The sequence below is a fragment of the Acanthaster planci genome, linkage group LG03 (genome assembly GCF_054643075.1).
Source record: "Acanthaster planci isolate LZ-2023a linkage group LG03, COTS_SCS, whole genome shotgun sequence".
Classification (NCBI taxonomy): Eukaryota; Metazoa; Echinodermata; class Asteroidea; order Valvatida; family Acanthasteridae; genus Acanthaster; species Acanthaster planci.
The window spans coordinates 9,024,139-9,040,373 of record NC_141779.1 but is presented as its reverse complement, the minus strand read 5'-3'; the positions used below and the strand labels follow the sequence as shown (position 1 = coordinate 9,040,373).

The 16,235-nt window shown below is 39.8% G+C and overlaps 1 long non-coding RNA gene across 8 annotated transcripts in view; it reads right to left on the bottom strand.

The window, feature by feature from the left end:
• LOC110990708 (uncharacterized) overlaps positions 1 to 16,235 on the bottom strand; it is an 83,190-nt gene that overhangs the window by 21,516 nt on the left and 45,439 nt on the right. For 7 of the 8 annotated variants that reach the window (XR_015424898.1, XR_015424891.1, XR_015424890.1 and 4 more), the window contains exon 3: positions 7,784 to 7,910. The exons of the other annotated variant lie outside the window; for it this stretch is intronic. This is a non-coding gene — a long non-coding RNA (uncharacterized LOC110990708). The remainder of the gene's footprint in view (positions 1 to 7,783; positions 7,911 to 16,235) is intronic. 8 annotated transcript variants of the gene reach the window in all.

Here is a 16,235-nt window from a genome sequence, read left to right as displayed (position 1 = left end):
ACCAGTGAAGGAATTGTCGATGAAGATTTCAGTGAAGTTCTCAATTCCATTAACAATGCAGAATTAGATGAAGATGTTATTCAGGAGTTGAAGAATGAATTTGACGAATCAGAAATTACTTCAGCTGTCAATCAATTAAACAAAAATAAATCACCAGGTCTTGATGGCCTGATGGCAGAATTTTACCAAAAATATTGGCATCTGATTAAAGACGATTTTAAAGAAGTAATTGCTGAATGTAGCCGAACAGGAAGTCTTCCCAAATCCATAAATATGGCCTTGATTCGTTTACTTTATAAGAATCGAGGAGAGAGGAGTAATTTGAAAAATTGGAGGCCCATTAGTCTCTTAAATGTGGATTATAAAATAATCTCAAAAATGGTTTGTAATCGCATTAAAACAATAATGCCTGTCATCATTGGTGAAGATCAGTCGTGTGGAGTGGCAGGAAGGAATATTCAAGACAATCTGATGATTCTTCGAGACATTGTTTATTATATCACTGAGCCGTTTTATGTTACCAGAGGTATTCGTCCGGGGTGCCCAATGTCACCGCTTTTCTATTCGATATGTGCTGAAGGTTTGGCATGTTTACTAAGACGTAACCATATTATTAGAGGTATTCCTCTGCCGAATAGCAGACTATCAAACTACTACAGCACGCAGATGACACAACGATATTTATTTCTGAAGAAGGTGATTTTGACGAACTTGAGCAAGTTTTCCAAACTTACAGTAGAGGTTCGGGTTCAAGAAATTCAATGTCTCAAGAAGGTATAGACAAAACTCAGGTAAATGGAAGTATCTTTTTGACTATTGTTTCTCAAAAACCAGTGGCGACTTCAAACTCGGATGGTATGTTTTCAGTAATCCTAATGCCATTCATCGTGAAGCACATCCGTATTATAAAGATCTTGTTTTAGCTTACCATAGCGTTGGTGCTAGAAACGCCTGTTGCTACTCTTGTGTCAATGAAACAAAAAGTCTACCACTTTGGAAAAATACAATTATTGTTGGAAATGCTGACAAGGATTTGAACAGTAGTGTACTCCGAAGCAGTGGAATTAACTGCCTGGGTCAAATAATCGAGAATAATAGAATAATGTCATTTCGTAGACTAGCTGACACTTGTAATATTCTTCCAATTAATGCTGGCCTCATTACAACAGGTCCAAACAGGTTTATAAAACCTGAGTTCACAACAGAACATAGAGCAGGCCCCCCAAACCATTTTCTTAACACAGTTACTTTATCAGTGGATGATGATACAATTTTAGATTGGTCTCAAGTTGATGTTAAAACTGTATATAGATATTTAATTTCTGCACAATTTACTGCTCCTGTTGCAGAAACTGTTTGGAGTGATTTTTTTAAGCTTAGTGTGACCAACTGGAAAGAAATCTGGTTGAGTAAAGAGTACAATAATATAGAAGCCAAGGACAAAGATATCTGGTTTTCAACTGAAGCACAAAATTCTTCCAACCAAAGACAGGTTGAAGAAGTGGGGAATCTGTAACAATGACATTTATCCTCTTTGTAATTTAGAGACCGAGACTCTGGAGCATTTATTCATTGGTTGTACAGTAAGTCTCGTATTGGGCTTGGATGTTTGTAGAAAATTTCATCAGAAGGTATAATAAGAAACCGACTTTCTCATCAGACGCTAACAGAATCTTGGGAACATCAAAGATAGTGTGTGCTTAATTTTAATTGGACGACTGTATAGAATCATTTGTAAAACAAGATGTAAATATGTACAGCTGGAGAGTCAATGTAAACTACATGTAAGTATTCTTTCCGAGTACAAAGCATCTCTTAGAAGATTTCTAACATTAGAAAAAATGAGATTGGGCGCAAATCTGTTTCAACTCGTTCACATGAAAAATTCTGCTCTGTGTTACTTCAATCGGGAGAGCCTTTAATTTAATATCTAAACTTTTATTTATTTTCCTGAGTTTTTATTTGTATAGCACCAATTCTGAACATTTTGTTTAGTTTAATTAATCAAATTGGTGTTATTGATATATGTACATGTATATATTTTCAATTGTCACACTTTTTGTGATTAAAAAATTGTGACAATGTCATGTTTATTGTGTATATAAATGAAATAAAAGGAGCCGTATAGACATGTAGCTCCATTTATAAAAAAAAAAAAAACAGAAGGAAAGAGGAAGAATGATGTTTATAAATAATTCTAGAATAGACAATTCTATAAATATTATACTAGAAAAGACCTATCGAGACCCCGATATGAAAATTTTGCATACCGAACAGGTAAAGGTCTGTTTTAAAAAGCTGTTGGTAGATACAAAGAAGTATTGTTAACCAGTAAAAAATCCCCAGCGTATTTGTAAAACTAGATACAATAAGAGATAACACGAAACAAGCAGGGTATCGAAATGGACCAAAATTGGTTAGAAACGAACTGGGTTTCTGTGATTATGGAAAAAAAAATTCAAGAAGTGCAATCGACTTTAGCTGACATTTCACTTGAACACCAATTAACGGAACAGAATGAGAAACAAGTGGCAGATCAAGTAAGTGAAACCGTAGAAAACCTCACTCAAGACACGGAGGTACATGTCCAAACCAAAATTGGGAAAATACCCAGTAGAGAACTTAAAGGTCATGACAAAATGATAAAATTGATAAGAGGTCAAATGCAAGTTGTGAGAGCTAAAATTAGCGAATATGAAAATGAAATAACATAACTAAAAAACGAAGAAGAAACCTCGCAAAGAGAAAACCGTACAGAAGAACTATGAGATCAAATAGTAGCAAGTAAATCTATTATACACAGACTTGAAGGTGATTTAAAAAACCAAATCAGACAAATTACAGAACTAATTGATTTTTATGCATTCAGATATAACACTCGGTGAAAAAATCAGAACTATTTTTAGAGAGCAAGGCGTTACGGTCGTATTTTGTCAGCTTTTGCTTTAGCGATCAGTTCCATCGTGGCTAGCATAGTGGCTGCTGTCAGAGGCATAGGTATAACACCCGAGCCAATAACCGGGCCAAAATCAGGGAGCGTGTTGAGTTGGTTCTTTAATGTTGCGAGTAAAGCTATCAGTTGGGCAGCAGAACACGTATGGGCTTTGTTTTTGGCCGTGGGTGCTTTGGTGTTGGGTTATTTTAATTCTGGTAAAAAGTAAGAAGATAAACCCCGTCAAAATTTTTAACACCTTGTTCAAATTGTTCAAACCAAATCAAAGCCAGTGAAATTGCGGCCATTCCGAACAAAAGTGCCAGTTTTTCGTTTTGGTGAGTGCCTAGATGGGTAGTAGTCTTAGTAGGAGCTGGATTTGCTTAAGGTACACGAGTTACGTTACTCTGGCTTACATTACTCTGGCTTACGTTACTTTGGCTTACACTTTCTGAATTTGGTTTAAACTTGTCAGGGTCTTGCAGTTGTTCAAAATCGCCCAGGTCTTGCGGAGTTGGCTCTTGTTTAAAATCATCTAGGTCTGACTCTGGTACACTTTGTGTGTCAATGTGGGTGCATGTCGTTGGTTGCGATTTGTAAAATGTTGTTGTATCCCTCAAACGTTCCGATTCTCAAATCCATGTCCGAAGGCACTACATACGAACCCGGCCTCACCACAAAGTTCAAAGGAATTTTGGCATATTGTAATGAGTCTTGAATTTGTTCGATCGATTGTTCCACATCTGGTTCTGAGTTAACCACTTGCTGCTGGGTGCTTTTTTTTAACTGTTATATGCGCTACCGGGCTGTTTTTTCATATTTTTGTTTTTCAAAAATCTTCAAAAATTCATATCTTTTGTTTCTGAACATAAAATGACTGTCTCGTGGCGAGTCTAGTCCTCACAAGCAACTTCCATTGACCCTTCGGTTTTGCAGCCACGCCGCCCGCCCCCATTGTGTAGTGTTACATAAGGGCTCGTTTGTTTTGGGCCTTGGCCCAGTGCCATACTGCCGTGTTGCTTTGCAGAGCGATTAACGGTCGCGACCTCGGTGTGTAATTTGCGGTGAGTAAATGGAAAGCTGTGCCCACATGCACCGGGCTTTGTAAACTGTTCAATGAGTGCCGGCCATGACGGACAAATGAATCATGTTTTAAAAAATGGGGTCTATAAGTGTTGGTTTTTTTGCGGCGCTGCTGCATATAACTTTTGCTATTTTTTGAAGCTATTGGTTTTTTTTTCTGTTTTATATATTTTCCCATCTACAAAACTTATATCTTCCCCAAACCATTCTCATATTTTATCTCCCAACTTGTTCATTTTCCCTCCCACAGTGTAAGTTTTAGTTCAAAATGGATATTTCCTTTCCCAAAACTTTATTTTCCCAACAATTTCAAGTAAAACCTTAGAAACTAGTAAAATCAAGTACATATAGAAATATACACAGATAAATATTTGGAGAGAACTTCTTTTTCTCTTATTTTCTTCTTGTGTTTTCTTTTCATTTCTCATTGAAATAGTTGAAATAAAGCAGGGGGCGACGCAGAGGGGCTGGTGGCACGTGTCGCACTCAAAGTGTGTCTTCTTTTGCTGACCACGGGAAGCACAAAGGACACACCGCTGGTAGCGGAAGTCGCCATAGCTGGTCCTGTCAAAGTCCACGGGGCGGTGTCGGCCAACAAAGCGGAAGTTGGTGACTGGTGGAGTATTGTGCTGAGGGTGGTACTCGGGCAAGAGCTCGTCGATCAGCAGCTCACAGACAAGACTCAAGCGGTAGTCAAGGAAGGAGAGGCGGTGACCAACGGCCAGGTACACGGCGTAGCTGTTCACCAGCGTCAAGTCGAGCAGGTAGAAGAAGAGCTTCTTGTACCACTTGAGGGACCTATGAGTAGCTCGATGATTTGCCGCTAGTTGGTCGCTCTTGTCAACACCCCCCATTAGGGCGTTGTATTCGATGACGAGGGTCGGTTTCTACATTTCCTCCCCCGTCCTGTCTTGCTTGCCGGAGCCATTGATGTCTGCTGTATGCATGGTGGAGCTTATACGGCTGTTGCGCTTGTCTCGCCACACCATGGCCAGGAGAGAACTGCTGACACCCAGGTCGGCCGACTGGAACGCTGTTTCACCCCGCTTCAGCTTGACAGACTGCGGGTCTTTTGGCATCCCTTTTCTGTTGGCCATGACGGTGCCAACGACGTTGAACTTTTGGTTGTGAAGTCGTCGAAACAAATCGGGACTGCTGAAGGCCCGGTCGAGGGCAAGGTTGTAACCCTTGCCATTAGGTCGCTCACCAGGTCCATCACCACTTGTGTAGTTGCTGGGAGGTCTCCCTTACTTTGGCCGGCGTAGATTTTGAAGTTGTAGCAGTACCTGGTAGCATTCCCAGTGCTCTGGCACAACCTGTACATCTTGATGCTGAAGCGGGCCCTCTTTCTGGGGTTGTAGGTAGCGAAGCGGAGACGCCCGTAGAACTTCAACAGGGAGTTGTTGACAGAAATGTCCTGTCGAGGAACGTAAACAGTGGCAAACTTCTGAGCAAGATGGTCGACGACTGGGCGCACTTTAAAGAGACGGTCATCACAATCCTCCGGCATGGCTGTGTTGTCGGGACTGCAGGATGGCAAGAAAGCGATCTCGGGGTATGACGGACGGGAATAGGCTCATCTTCAGTAGTGGGTCGGTGGACCAGAAGCTATGAAGGGTGGGGTGCTTCGCAATGCCCGTCCTTATGCAAAGGCCCAGAAAGGCCTTCAGTTCTCTAGCGTTCAGATCAGTCCATGATCGCATGTGCGCCGATGTCGTAGCGGGCCTCTGCACGGCATACCGGTTGGTCTCTTGCACTATCTTGTTGTAGAGAACATCGTCAAAAAACAGCTCCAAGGCTTCACTGCAGGTTGAGCTGCGATGCAGGCGGGGATCGACGGCACCACCATTACCAGTGAAGCCGTACTTCAGCGGTGTACTGTCTTCATCTGTCCACCGGAACGGTGCGGCTCTGCTGCTGGTCGACCTGGCGGTCTGTGCAGGGGACTTTCTCTTGCACTTGCCGTATACCGCCAAGGGTACATCATGTGTCAATTTCTTTATTTGACTGTACTTGAGCAGGAGACGGCGGTGATGAAGAAGACAAGGAACCTCCGTCTGAACTAAGATAAAACTCGCTTTCACTGGAAGAACTGGACTCATCTCCGGATATAACTTCAGCCATGTTGTCTGTGCTCTGATAACACGATACCCAACATGCACACATGTAGCCACTGCACGGCGATTTTATTCTCAAGCCCTGTCAGTCAACATGGCAAGGGCCAGCAGCGCCCGGGCGGGTCATTCATGGGGCACAGGTGCATAATGAGCCCGCACAGCCCGCGCTTTGTCTTAAGTGCAGTGCAGTGATAATCCGCTGCGAGTGCCGGGCAGCGCAAACAATAGCGTTCAGCACAAACAATACACGGATTACCTCTGCTAATGCCAGCACTCTGCACTGAAAGAATACGGGATTGATTGGCAGTGCCCGGCAGCTCTCGGCAGCTCTCAGCAGCTCGTAATTAAGTTCGGTCACCCCGGCTATTGTTCCAATTCTCTGGCCGCTGCAACTCGTTATTGCCTAAGACCAATATATTTACCTCCAACGATGGCCTAAACTTTTTAACTGACAGCAATAACCTTTTCAAAAAACACCCAGCAACTTTGTTTTTTTAAATAAAGTTCTGATTTTGGAAACCCTGGCCACGAATATAAGGAATATGTCTCCAGTACAGGAGCCCCTGACGGCAAGTGGTTAATCAATGCATTTACAATAGTTACAAATTGTTGTTGAGCGTCTAACCTGAAGCCTTCAGCCAAAACGCTGGTTTTTGTTTGTGTTTGCGCTCCTTACAATGCATTAAAGCTCTTATAAATTCATTAACCTTTGTGATTCCGATGTGAGTGAGTCAAGACTTGTGTAAAATGAAGTCCCACTAGGCCGTTTTAACATCATCATCTTGCTCAATCTACGTCACTGTATAGGTGCTTGGGTGACCAGATCCTTTTGGTGGATTAGGCACCCCAAATCCCATGTAAGTGGAATATAGATATTTAGCATGCACGTGTAAGTCGTGCGTGTCGTAGTTTTTACCTGAAACGGGAACATAACCACCAACACCGCTATTATCATGATAAAAAGCTGTACCAAGACGGTTTGACAAGTTATCTTGCCTTTGTTTGAAAGATCTAGTCGAGTCAACATTAAACAAGCAACAAGTATCAACCAACGCTCTGTGGTCATAGTTGGTGTTTAACTGGGTTGAATATATTGTCACCTGGTATACATGTAGGTATAGCACAGTCAAACAAGATCTTTCTTACCGTAAAGTACACATGAAAATTAAACAAAGCTGATATGTATAAGGGTTGGGATCGACAATTAAGTCAAAACCTGCACTACACATAGTCGTTGCACAATAGACTGCAAAGTTTATCTGATTTTTACAAAACGACAAAGTATCTGTAAGTCAACAATTTACGGCTTCATCTGTTGTTATCCTTGGTAATTTATAAAATGAAGTTATGTCAGGAAACTTGGCCTAAAACGAATTGTCTTTGTTACGGAGAATAAACAAGTCACTAAAATTAACTCCCATAATTTTAAGAACTAAAAGAAAAAACTAAATTGTTAGATTTGAAAACAGAGTAACAACATATGGAAGAAATTTCTCACATTTTTCACTTTGCTAAAAATGACCAAACGTTTCAATTACAAGACTCCATGGATAATTTAAAAGGCAACAAAGCTGTTAGCATTTAAAAAGTAAGTTTTCACTCTGGATATTTTAACATTACAACCTCTACCGAAATCAACTGGCAAACTCACATTAATGGTAGACCGAGAGAAAGGAGGCCCGCAAGACTGAAAGAGCATGAAGGACGTGAAGAGCACGATGTACCACCACCAGAACCAAATCCGATATTACCACAACTACCTCAAACAAACACGGGACCTGACAAACAAGATATCGATATGAGTTTTTCAGAATTAATTGAACTTACATTGCCATTGTCAGAATTAGAGGCAGACAGTTCGGTTTTGTTTTATAACTTAATAAATGGTTTTATTGAAACTTACAAGACAGGAAATTTAGAAAAATTTAATAATAACGTTATGCAAAAATTAAATGAGCTCAACAAACAAAAAAACAATTTTGAGAATCAACAAAAAAGAATATTTGAAGAAGAATTATCAATTCCTAAAATAAAAGATAAGGCATTTTTGTATCTAATGCTTTTAACTCAAGAAAAAAAAAATCAATATTTATGTAGAAGCCAGTCGCATTGCATTGAAGTTATTCAAGAAGGATTTGTAGAAGAAAATTCAGATGAAAGAACGAGAATAATTAGAAATGCTCAATCTCAACCCAGAGATGCTCTTTTAGTTAGGGGGATTTAATCGTTTAATCATTCTATGGCTTCACACTGGGACAACATCGGGAGGCCTTTTGCAACCTGGAGAGCACGGTAGCATCGTCATTCCTCTTGGTTTTAACGACATTCATTGGTTCGAATTTGCTTTATATGCAATTCCTGGTGTAAGTTTCAAAGTACATCTAGATTCAAAATTGGTTACAATTATGGTGACAGACGTATCTTAGATTGCGGTTGGGTAAAGAAGTTGGTAAAGATAAGATAACGTATTTTCTTGAAAGCTCTAATTACAATAGATAATTTGTTTTTATATCTGTTTATTTAAGCTAATTGATCTGGGTTTCAAAGAAATAGTTTATAAAGTCTATTTCTCTTTCTTATAGATTTTAGTAGGCCTTTAGTAATCCAGGGATTTTCAGGTAGTTTATTATTATGTCTACACTTTGCAAAAGGCATGCATTAATCAGTGAGATGAGTTTACTTATTTGGAAGAGAATTGTGAATACTGCAAATTTACTCCATCACCAACAGCAACCGAATCCCAGTCAGCCTAACTAATTCATCTTTACATGTCGGGCGGAAGTATGGTATTTCTTTTCAATGTGTGTATGTACATGTAGATTTCTGCTTAGTTTAAGCAACGTCAAAGCCAAGGAGAATAATTGGAAGGTGATCACTGAAGTCCAATAGAACAATGAAAGTGGAGGGTACTTCAAGTGAAGATATCATCAATCAATGTTGCTGATTTTTGAGTTATTCTAGTTGATTTATCAATTGTAGGGTAGAAAAAGATGAGTATGTAAGAAGTTTTGTCACCATTAGTTTCAGCTTGAGTTTCATTATAAAGAAGATCATTGTTAAAGTCCCCCATCAACTAGCATTTCATTGTTTCAGCAGCATTATTTCCAGCACCACAGCAACTGCGATTCTCTGCATACATGTAGGTTCTTCCTCTGGCTTCAAACTGAATTAATGTAGGGTTAAATTGACATTATGTGACAGCTTCCAACTGGCTTATAACATTAAGTTGGATTAACCCCTCTTTTACCGTATTTAAAATCAGCAAAACTTGGGGTTTTCTATGTGCTGGTTTCAGTCTCCGCCTGGGCTCTTCACACAAATTTATCGAAATCCACCAATGAGGGCAGCAGACAAATCTTGGCAAAAATGTTTTGATGATGCATACCATAGACAGGTTTGCCACTTACTGTAACACCAAGTTACCCAGATTTAACTGGGATTAACCTGAATTTTTGAATACAGGGTGTGAAAGTGTAGATGCATTCACAGTTAACTAGTCAGGTATTTGTCTCGGATTTTGCACGTTCTCACTTGATTTTACCGCGAAAGGTCAATTCCCACCAGAAAACTGGCATACTGCCAAATCCCGCCAACGGGTGACTGTTGTTTGCCTCATCTATTTGTAAAGACGGGTGTGTGAGACAGTGCGAATGTCCGTGTTACAGTGAAATTTTAACACAACAGGAATCGTGAGTGTGCTTTAGTACACATGCATGTACATTATGATTATTTTCAGTGGAACTGACCGTGAACCCCCTCCTCTGTAAAATGACAGGACAATAAAGTACCCCTACATGTACATTTTAGAATGGACAAGGCTATTTTCATTCATTGCCTGCAGTGCATGATCGCAACGAATGAATTAAAAAAACGTTAACGTGCCCACGACGACACTATAGTGGCTCTGGCTTAGTCTAAGCTGGTTCCAGCCTTTCGAGGAGACTCCGAGCATGCAGCTCCAGCGATGGCAAAGACTGAGGCCATGTCCAAAACGGGCTTTCAGACGTACGGTCAGGTCTATTGTGTCAGGAAATGGAAAAATGTATAATTTGTGTGGGTTTAATATCTTACATTTCTTATTCTGCTCCCCTTGTTCCCGGGATTCCTTCCAACCTTATACAACTCAAACGGAACTATCTGTGGTATGCAATGGTGGGAAGCGACTTAATACTAGCCCGTGAAACCTGGTGCGCTACTTTTTTTCAGTAGCTGGGGTGACAAATGATTCATGAAGAGGGGACAATGCAATACACCATTTAAGACATTTCAAAAACGCGAATCCATTACGTCGCTTCGATAGCTTAGTTGGTAGTGATTTGAACTACAGATCTATAGACCCTGGTTCGAATCCGACCCATTTATGCTATTCATTTTCCAATTTTATCATTGTGTTTGGGATTTCCTTTTTCAATTGATGAAGAAACAGAGTCCAAGCATGAACCCTCTAAGAGTCTTGAGAAAAATAGCAGACCAGGTTTCACGGGTTAGTATCTAGTCATTTCCGCAATGGTGGAGGTCATGATGTTTACCTCACTTCCTAACCCAGTCCATTGTTTTAAGGGAACTTTCCCACAGTCCTGACCAAGTATTTTTAGAACCAGAATGTCAGTTTTCATTGCTTGGGAGATTCATCAAACTGGAGGTTGCAGGTTGTTGGACCCTAGGAGAAAATCTGCTGATCCTGCTGATGAGCAGAGTTACACAATGAACCTTCAAAGATTTGACCAATGGGGAAGCTTATATGCAAATCAAACTTTGAGGAAGGTTTGGTCAAACTTGCAAGTGACCAATCATAGTCTTGATGGAAATGTCCATCAAGAGACTATAACAGGCATTTAAGGGCCTATGTTGGGGTCAGAATTCAGTCTGCACCACCACCCAGCAGACCACTGGTCAACAGCCCGACACTCGAGTCTACACAGTAGCCATATGGGGTGAGTTGCTGTCGTTAGTAATCTACCTGTGTGTAACTTCATTTTAAATTTATTTTGATTACTTAGTATAATAGACTGTGCTACTTCTGATGTTGATGGACTTGTATTGTTAGCTTGTTTTTATGATCAATCACAATCATGGCGTTCACATGAAGTTATTTTATTGTTTACTCTTCTCTCCATTTGTTCTGATTACCCCCTTGTTTGGCACACTCATTCAACAATGTCCTAGTTTGTAATTAAGGATGATTGCACACCTTGTAAGGATAAATTTCTTTTCTATTATATAGCTCAAGTGGCATCTGTGTTGAATTGTGTTGAGGCAGATGTAGTCAGTAGTAGGAGAGAAGTCAAGTTAGCATATCCAGGTTAGCTCCGGAATTATATTGTATTTTTATATTCCAAGCAGTTTCACACTCTGACTTTTGCAACTCTTTTTACATGATTTTGTATGCCAAATTGGAAAGTTAGTATGTGCTCACCAACACAGATTAAGAGGTTGTACTTGTGCGCTAAGTCATTTTATGATGTGTTGTGTGAAAAGTACCCAAAGAAAGTGTTGTGTAATTGGTCGCATGCCTTCAGTAGTCCAGTTTAACAGCTGTGTTTTGGTTATAACAAGAACTCAAGGCTATACACTCCAACCACTGTGTATGACCTATGACTTTTTACTACCATTGTGTGTGTGCACAGTATTTGCACCATGCAGGTTGTGTGTAATAAGTGCTGTATTATCTACTGTACATGTAAGTAATTGTGTTATTTTCCTAATATTACAGGGGTACGTCGGTCTGTCAACCCATAGACCATCCAATCAGTCTGTTTTTAGTAGTGTTGTATAAAAAGGAACAATGTTGACAACAGGTACTAACTTTTGAGAAAGGAACTTTTATTCTAAACTATTTTACAGCTTGTACAAGAGAGAGTTGGAGTACTGCACATAGAGATGTTGCTTGGAGAGTGGAGAGTGGTGAAAATAGGGTTGGGAACACAGGCTGGAAGAACAAGGGTAAATCTAACTAAAATCTAATTATAAAGTAATAAATCCTAGACCAGAAGTCTGCCAGAGGAATGTGGTAAGAAGGCCAAAGCGATAAAAGTGGGTCCTTGTGTAGGAGTGCTCTTAAATCAATTAGGAGGCTTGACATTACAGGGTCAAAAGTTAAAGGCTCCTAATCTACTGCTGGGAAAAATGTACATGGAGTCTACTGTAGATGCAAGTGTTCTTATTTTTACAAGGGGGAAAAAACACTACATTTTATTTTATTGAGGAGAGCTTCAATAAAGATTCAGTTGTAGAGTAAACAACAGAGACGTCGTCCGCTAATCCCAGTCGTATCAGTGAGAACCTTGCGCTTGCGGTGCAGAAACCTATCCGGCAGCCCGGCCAGATAATACGACAATTGTCTTTGGTGTCTGCACGCATTTCCAATATAGTAAAGATCTTCAGGTCAGGGAACCAGACTATTTCATGCTTTCGACCATACTTTGAATAAAATTGAAGTGAATTTGAGTATGGCTGCAAGCAGCTTGTCCTTTAAAAGAAGAGTAAGATAGGTTAGGCCTTTCCTTAAAAGGTAAGTGCTTATAAAATGTAGTTCTGCTACGTATGGACGTTGTTTGTGTAGCAGACGTCAGGCTTAAATGTTATAACTTTTATCCTCAACCGGGTTGGCCACGGCTGTTTCCTACCCCATGGTTGGACTACAGTCTTCCTTCGTAACCGTATTTAGACTCGCAGTTGTAGTGCAGTAAGGAGCACCTGGGCTAGCCACAGTGCCCATACTTCAGCGTCAACAAATATGGCAAACACAATCAGCGTCAAGAAATCTAATTTATCCTTTTAAGATTAAAAGTTATACCATCGTATTGGTGAGACTGAACTGGAAAACTGAAGTTGCTTCCAGACATGCCAGCTTTACGCAGGAGCATAAAATGTTTGTTTTCACGTTTTCGAAATGAGAGGAGGCTGCTACGTTGTTATTTGATTTCCCATGGCATGGACCCATGAACTGATGTAGCCCCACACATGGTCTTTCCAAAGCCCCACTCATGGTCTTTCCAATGCCCCACTCATGGTCTTTCAAAAAAGGAAGGAGTTTCAGTGTAAAGAGCCGGGGATAACGATAATTTCTGAAGCGCACTGTTTTTTCATAATGCCAGTTTGTGAAGTTCAAAATGGTGGCTGCCAACATTGCCCACTGCAATGGTCAGGATTTGCGTCCTAGGGTACGCAACCATTGTACATGTACATGTACATGCATACTCTTGACCCATGTACACCTGGAAGTCATCCAAAAAGCTTAAGAATCACAACACAACTGCCTTAACCATTAAACATGAGCTTTACGATGTCAAATCATTTCATCGGAGTGATAAAATGAGTTTGCTATGAATTCAATTTAGGTTACTTGGGCAATGGCATATTACAAGACCTGGCGCAGATGTCGGACTGAAGTCCTTGTTCTAGGTGCAAACAGTAGTGGTGATGAGGACAACCAGGCCATCTTGAGAGCACCCCAAGCCCCCAGTGGAGGAGAACACAAAGACAAAAGAGGAGTTTCTGGCTCTTGAGAACAAACTACTGGATGTCACTTACTGCTCTGCTTTGGTATGAATCTGAATAACAGTTTTTATATTGATCAGATTCTTCGTTCAGAAATCTGATACATTTTCATATGGTTTCCTGTGCACTCTTTTATCGTTGACTCCAATTTGTTTATCCATATTAAGTGTGGCCCCTATAAATTTTCATCGTTCTGTATTATGCACTTTTATATATCATATATCCTAGAATTCCAACATGACAATGTTTATACGCAAAGGAGAGCAACAAAATATACATGTATATGACAAGCGACATGGTGTTAATCTACATGTACTTGGCTTGTCATTAACACAGTTTATCTGCATGTGCTTCCTGCCCTCCACTTTTACGAATTAACTGTGTTTTAGCATATACATGTATATTCGTAATCACCCAAAAGGGAGATTGTAGTATATCATATGGTGCTTCTGTATCTTCAAATAAGCCTTTGAGTTTAAAATTAAGCAGCATGGTGGTTGCCCTAGTTACTCGGGTTTGTTTCTCAACTTTGTCTCTTTTAGATTGCCTATTGTAGACGAATTGGTGGAAGTGACATGAGAGATATGGTTCGGAATGTGTTGAACGGGTCAGTCAATGTAACTACCTGTGCATGTATGCCTATATTTGTTTTTTCTGTAAAAGGTAAAATAAGTTGTGCAGGTTGTGTCAGGGGTTTGCAACCAAAGGATAAATCTGTGTGAGGTCCATTGCTCAACAGCAGGACTTAGCTTATGCAGATTGATACATATTTGCAGTCAATTTGGTACGACCTATAAAGTCAAAGTGATGAAATAAATACACCCTAAGTTTCGAAAGATTTTTAAACTAATTTATCTTGTGCCATATGTGTCTAAATAACATTCTTCATGCATTGGAACACATGGACCCGTCTCTAACATTTGGAGACACTTGGTGGCAACAAACTGCCAGCAAACAAACCATTTTACAGCATGGCTAAGCCAAGGTGCACATATACATGTACCCACTGTGACAGAGACGATGAAAAAGCACTGATTTATTTGTTGCCACCAATTGTCTTCAAAGTCCATTATTATTAATTGTTTTACAGGATGATGACCCCTTCCCTTCAGATGGAGTTTAACATGAACAGACTGAAAAACAGCAAGATGGCGTTTGGGAAACTGCATTATGTGCATTGAAAGTAGAGCAAATATTACTTTAAATGAAAATTTAATATACATGTATTGTTCAAGCACAGCTAGAAAAGCTACAAACAGATCAATCAATTGGCCTTGTTACTTTTTTTAGCAGTACTAAAGTTGTTTTGAGCAGCAACGATTAGTTGTTACTACTAGCATACATTCATTGGCAGTACGTGATGCACTGTACAATATTGGCCACTCAACGAAAAATTTTAGAGACACTTGGTGGCAGAAAAGTTCTTTTTCATTCTCAATCACATTGAACATGTGCACTTAAGCTCAGACGTGGTGTAATTGATGGTAAAGGATTGGTTTATTTGCTGCCACCAAAGTCCTTACAGTTTTTTCTGAAAATAAGTTGTCACTTTTATGTAACATTGGCAGAAAGTTTCGTTACATCACACAACACAACAGTGTCTGCAGTAAGACACTGAATTGCGAAGTACCTTAACCCCAACAGTCCCAAATCCTCCAATTTCAATATGATTTTACATACACCCTAGGGGGTTAGGGTTAAGTATTCCTACCAGAGACAGACCAAGAGCCCTGAGTAATTTGGCGGGCACACCCACAGGAAAACTGTGCCACCAGTCTAGTGTATCATGGCCTGTTTCCCGGCTGTTTCATATCTTTCGGTGATTTTTACGTAATGAGCAAATAGCCTACTTCTTTGTTTAGGGTCTTATTTGAAAGCTTTAAACCTTTTGTTGTTCAAGTGGAATATGTACATGTACATCATTTCCTCAGGTTTATTTCCTCAGGTTGAAGCAATGAAAGTTGTTTAAAGTATGGTAAAAACAAAGTACCAAGTCTGATTTTTTTCCGGGGGCATGGGTAAAATATTTTGCGGCATTGAAACGCGCACAGTAATTTAAATTGTAAATGACGAGATCATTGTTGGCGCTATTCCAGGAAGGTCTGTTTTCTAAAAACTTTGACTAACCACTGCATAAGACAAATGTTTTTCAAAAACGTGTACCACGCTTCCATTCTATTTTTAAATTCTAAGCCAACTCAATTTAAATTTTCTTATCAGTACAAGCATGCATTTTTTCATCAACTGATGTCTGTTTTTCTACCTCTCATAAATGCCATTACATGTAAAACGTATTTTACTAAGTCTTGCCTGGTTGGAAATGTTTTGTTTTGCCATATATGTGGCTTATACTTCTTGTGTCATTAATGTTTCCCACTCTTGCCCAGTCTGTAAACGTAGAATTTAAATCTTTGATCTACTTTTATCCAGGAGGTGTGGACACGCAACACATTATGTAGTTAAGTGTTCCTCGTTTCATCATCACGTTGATCGTGCTGGGTGCAATTGCAATGGCCATCCAAAGCCATTGAATTTACCAGAAATATTATTGGTACATAATATTTGGATAGACCATCGTTTTCAGCAAGTGTGCTAACAGGTTA